The following is a 6,269-nucleotide window of genomic DNA, read 5'->3' as shown; positions in this document are numbered from 1 at the left end:
CCCTAGATTCAATTCAATGTCTTTCTTTATTATGCACCCATCACCAGCAATCAACAGCCCGTGGGCGGTGGTGTAAAGGATTAAAGAGGCACATAATCGGTTCAGGAACTGAACCCTCTAGTTCGTATAGCTAAGCAAATAAAAATTTTTAACGCTAGTTACAAAATTATTAATGTTATATATATATATATATATATATATATATATATATATATATATATATATATATATATATATATATATATTAGTATATTTTATTAGCAGTCTTTCCTGTAGACATATATTATTAAATATGACCGAAAAAGTAAGATTAATAATTCTAACACGAATTTTCTCGATCTTTCGTACATTTCTTTTCACTGTTGGTGGTAATTCAAAAATCAATTCTCCAAAATTCATTTTTATTTCTAGTCTGACGCGACACTTGAGCGCGTTTCGTAAAACTTATTACATTTTCAAAGACTTTAGTTTACACATACACAACTGAATATAACTTACACATCTCCGATTTGTTAATATCTACATTTGAGTGAGGTGGATGGGGTGAGGTGGTATTAATAGGGTATTAATTTCATCAACACAAGACAGAACATTGGGTATTGAATGGAAGTGATTGTAGAAAGCCTATTGGTCCATATTTCTTGATGCTTCTATATTGGAGCGGAGTCTTGAGGTGGGTAGAATATAGTTGTGCATTAATTGGCTGTTGATTGCTGGTGTTGACTTTTTAATGTGTAGTGCCTCGCAAACGTCAAGCCGCCTGCTATCGCTGTATCTATCGATGATTTCTGTGTTGTTTACTAGGATTTCTCTGGCGATGGTTTGGTTGTGGGAAGAGATTATATGTTCCTTAATGGAGCCCTGTTGCTTATGCATCGTTAAACGCCTAGAAAGAGATGTTGTTGTCTTGCCTATATACTGGGTTTTTTGGAGCTTACAGTCCCCAAAAGGGCATTTGAAGGCATAGACGACGTTGGTCTCTTTTAAAGCGTTCTGCTTTGTGTCTGGAGAGTTTCTCATGAGTAGGCTGGCCGTTTTTCTGGTTTTATAGTAAATCGTCAGTTGTATCCTCTGATTTTTGTCTGTAGGGATAACGTTTCTATTAACAATATCTTTCAGGACCCTTTCCTCCGTTTTATGAGCTGTGGAAAAGAAGTTCCTGTAAAATAGTCTAATAGGGGGTATAGGTGTTGTGTTAGTTGTGTCTTCAGAGGTTGCATGGCGTTTCACTTTCCTTCTTATGATGTCTTCGACGAAACCATTGGAGAAGCCGTTGTTGACTAGGACCTGCCTTACCCTACAGAGTTCTTCGTCGACTTGCTTCCATTCTGAGCTGTGGCTGAGAGCACGGTCGACATATGCGTTCACAACACTCCTCTTGTACCTGTCTGGGCAGTCGCTGTTGGCATTTAGGCACATTCCTATGTTCGTTTCCTTAGTGTAGACTGCAGTGTGGAAACCTCCGCTCTTTTCCATGACTGTTACATCTAGAAAGGGCAGCTTCCCATCCTTTTCCATCTCGTAAGTGAAACGCAGCACGGAACTCTGCTCAAACGCCTCCTTCAGCTCCTGCAGATGTCTGACATCAGGTACCTGTGTAAAAATGTCGTCAACATACCTGCAGTATATGGCCGGTTTCAAGTTCATGTCGACTAAGACTTTTTGCTCGATGGTACCCATGTAGAAGTTTGCAAACAGGACACCTAGGGGAGAACCCATGGCGACACCATCTACTTGCTTATACATGTGCCCATCCGGGCTCAAGAAGGGTGCCTCTTTAGTGCAAGCTTGGAGTAGTTTCCTTAGGATATTTTCTGGTATGTCAAGAGGAGTACAGGCTGGATCACGATACACTGTCGGCTATCATCCCGATTGTCTCGTCCACAGGTACGTTGGTGAACAGTGATTCTACGTCCAACGAGGCTCTTATCCCTGTGGCCCGTGTGCCCCGCAGTAAGTCAACAAATATACTATATACTATATACGGCCATATACTGCTCGGTTACATCACATTAACATTTACAGAGAGTAGGGAATTAATTAGGTATCTGGGAGCTAGTTAACTGGTGTGGGATTTATATCTTGAGGTACTGTATACAATGTTCACAACAGAGCAATGTATAATCATTTCATTGTATACAACACATTAAGAAAGAATGAAGGTTAGATCCGAAAATTATTGTGTGGCTCTCTCATGACTTGTTTCCGGCGCGAAGAGTTGTGAATTTACATGAAAATGTACCAACAAAATCTTGTTACATAGCAGTAGGAGTAACATTTACTCCCTAGGTCCACGAGTCTAGAGCGCTGTCCACTCGGCCACCACCTCCCTTATGAGAGGGAGAGTGTGTGTGTGTGTGTGTGTGTGTGTGTGTGTGTGTGTGTGTGTGTGTGTGTGTGTGTGTGTGTGTGTGTGTGTGTGTGTGTGTGTGTGTGTGTGTGTGTAAAATATACACTGAGGACAGGCAGCTTGTGCATGTCTATTCGTTAGGTGTATATCGAGGTCCACCTCCAAGGTCGAACTACTGATCTCCACATTCACCCTGGGCACAAGTAGTCTCGAACCACCAACCCCAGGAGCAGGAGACAGTAGTTCTATTAACTACTTTACCTACAGCATAAAGAAGAATTCCAGAAACAAGAAATGGCAGTTGTTAACTGCTTCTGGAATCCTTCCTCGAATGTAGATGTTGCAAGGTTCTTTGAGTATGTAAGTTAACAATAAAGAACTAGATACAAATTAAATGTGTGTTATAAATATGTGTATGTGACATATATTCATATAAGCACAGACGTTGCGGTATTCAGAGTAAGGACAGTTTTTCCTCAGACCCATGCTCACAGTTCAATACAATACAATACAATTTTATTTAGGTAAGGTACATACATACAATAAATATTTACAAGGATTGTTTAACTTATAGGTATAGCTAGTACATACAATGCCTAAAGCCACTATTACGCAAAGCGTTTCGGGCATGATAAACTTAAATGACAAGCTTAATACTAATTGAGCATAATGAGTAGAATGAAAACAAGAAATGAAAACATAGATGAAAAAGCAGCACAAATACAATTATGTCGACAAACAGCGCTCTTTAAAGAAAAAAACAGACATTGGTTGACAATAGAAGGGTAAGGTAGGTTACAGGGAATTTATTAGGTATAGCTTCGCTTTTAACTTAAACTGGTTGAGAGAGGTACAGTCTTTAACATGGTTGGGAAGGTCATTCCACATTCTGGGCCCCTTGATTTGTAGAGCATTTCTAGTTTGATTAAGTCGTACTCTAGGAATATCAAAACTGTATTTATTTCTGGTCTAGAAACCAGGACAATTTAGTAATCATGCGAAACTGCGGCATCTCTTACCGAGTCCATTTTGAACAAAACGTTTACAAATTTATTGAACGTTTGGTAAAGAATTGTCTTTTAATTTACGTATCTTTTCGAATAATTTATAATAGTGCGAATAATTTTTTTGACAGTTTACATTTGGTCAGGTCTACATCAGCAGATAATGAAAATTCTCTGAGATACTTATAGTCGCGTCTAAGCCGAGCAGTAGTAACATCTAGGAATGTGCTGATTTTGTTGGATGATCTATAGATGGTGTAATAATTTAGCTCAACCCAACACTTAAACAACTAAATGAAAATATTGTTGACAACCAAGTGGACATTCACTCACAGCTTAAATATACATTAATCCCATATTTTACGCAATCGAGTACATACAAGCAAAATATATATACAGGCATTAAGTGTGCAACTTCATCATAGTGAACAATAATAATGGTTCTGTCAACTTGTTTTATTTTGGTGAAATCCCACGGTATTCCTAGACCAGAATCATAAACATCTCTGACTTCCCACAGCAAGGCGCCGGGCACCGCGGGCTCCAGGCATATGGATTTATGTTTATTTCTCAGAGCAGTAAACAGCCTGCGGCAAAGCTACCCATATACTAGTTGTGTTTTTACGGGGGTTGAGCTTTGCTCTTTCGGCCCGCCTCTCAACTGTCAATCAACTGTTTACTAACTATTTTTTTTTCCCACACCAGGAAGCAGCCCGTGACAGCTGACTAACTCCCAGGTACCTATTTACTGCTAGGTAACAGGGGCATTCAGGGTGAAAGAAACTTTGCCCATTTGTTTCTGCCTCGTGCGGGAATCGAACCCACGCCACAGAATTACGAATCCTGCGCGCTATCCACCAGGCTACGAGGCCACCCATATGTGTAGAGCTCAGTACTACAGATGAAGAACAACAATGTAAACATTTTTGACGTTGATTAGCTTGCTCAAACACCACTAATTTCCATTAAATAAATATAGACAAAACATTTCTGCTACAAAAATAAATGAGAGTAAGAATGCTTGTGATCTCTTGAAGTGCAGGATAATTAAAATAAGTTTTATATTTTATAGATATAGTACTTGTTTACAGACTATATAAATCACCACGTTAATTTCAGTACAACCTAATTGTTCTTTCGGTTATTGAGATTCTGCATTTCTTGGTCCCGCTTCTCAACTCTCAAATAACTGGTATATTACAGTACTGAAATCAATGTATGTATTTTCATTTATATTTTCGGTTCACATTACGATGGTTAATTTATAACCTTGGCGGAAACGCATACCCGCCGAAGCCGTAAATGCCAAAACATTGGCATTTGTTCGGCCCCAAAATAAATGGGAGCTGGGCCTTCGACAAGCCAGACAACCTTCCTGTCCTCGTCGAGACCGCTAGAGAGAGATACCTGAATTTACCCGAGGGCCACCCTCGAGTAAATTCAGGGGAACTATGGAACCACCTTCCCGACGAAGCCGTAAATGATAAAACATTGCTCGATAAAATCACCAGGGCAAATAGGGGACATTTGACAAGCCGCCGGCTTCCTATCCTCACTGAGAGATAGTGACCCTCTGTTAAATTCAGGTAGTAGTAGTAGCTAGGCATCCTTCAGTCTCGGGAGACTATGGAGTTGCGCCCTAGTTGTCAATCCTGGTGCAGCGTCTGGTGTGACTGATGAGGCCAATCCGAGAGTGGCAGTCCATCCCACACCGAGCACAAACGAAGTCCGATTCTGGTCTGTCTTCCTGGCTACCGGCTTTCCTTCTCTGTCTCTTTGCCTCCGATTCCTTGGCAAGTGACTCCTCGAACTTGGAGAGACCTCTTTGAACAGACTACCCCCCCAGGCTGAACGGTCTGCAGCCAGTGTCTCCCACATAGCCATATGAGGGAATACAGAGAACATATACGGTACGCATAGACGAGATAAAGCACCTAAATTATTGGGATCGTCTCAAAGCTCTCCAAATGTACTCACTAGAAAGGAGACGAGAGAGATACCAAATAATATACACGTGGAAAATACTGGAGGGACAAATCTGCACAGTAAAATAACAACGTACTGGAGTGAACGACATGGAAGAAAATGCAGAATAGAACAAGTGAAGAGCAGAGGTGCCATAGGCACAATCAGAGAACACTGTATGAACATCAGAGGTCCACGGTTGTTCAACGTCCTACCAGCGAGCATCAGAAATATTACAGGAACAACCGTGGACATCTTCAAAAGGAAACTAGATTGTTTCCTTCAAGGAGTGCCGAACCAACCGGGCTGTGGCGGGTATGTGGGCCTGCGGGCCGCTTCGAGCAACAGCCTGGTGGACCAAACTCTCACAAGTCGAGCCTGGCCTCGGGCCGGACTTGGGGAGTAGAAGAAATCCCAGAACCCCATCAACCAGGTATCATAGCAAGATCGACGTCCATGGCTTTCAGGTCCCTCTTGCATACGTCTTTGTACCGCAGCCGGGGCTTGCCTGTTGGACGCTTTCCCTGCATCAGCTCTCCGTACAGGAGATCCTTGGGGATCCTGCCGTCGCCCATTCGCACAACGTGCCCGAGCCAGCGCATTCGTCTCTGTTTCAGCATTGTGTACATGCTGTTGATTCTTGCTCTCCCCAAGACGTTGATGTTTGTCACCTTGTCCTGCCAGGTGATGTCCAAGATGTGTCGAAGGCAGCGCATGTGGTAGGCATTCAGCTGTCTTTCCTGACGGGCGCGGAGTGTCCAAGACTCACTGCCATAAAGGAGATTGCTCAGGACACAGGCTCTGTAAACCTGAATCTTAGTATACTCAGTCAGCCTATTGTAAATTCAGGTAAATCTTAGCTAATTAAATAATCCTGAAAAGTTTGCATATTGAAGGCAGGGCTGTGTTAGCAGCATTATACTCTCTAAGCAAAGCAATGCACTGTTGCC

Source organism: Procambarus clarkii, chromosome 6, assembly GCF_040958095.1.
Source record: "Procambarus clarkii isolate CNS0578487 chromosome 6, FALCON_Pclarkii_2.0, whole genome shotgun sequence".
NCBI lineage: Eukaryota > Metazoa > Arthropoda > Malacostraca > Decapoda > Cambaridae > Procambarus > Procambarus clarkii.
Note: the sequence above shows the minus strand (reverse complement) of the source record.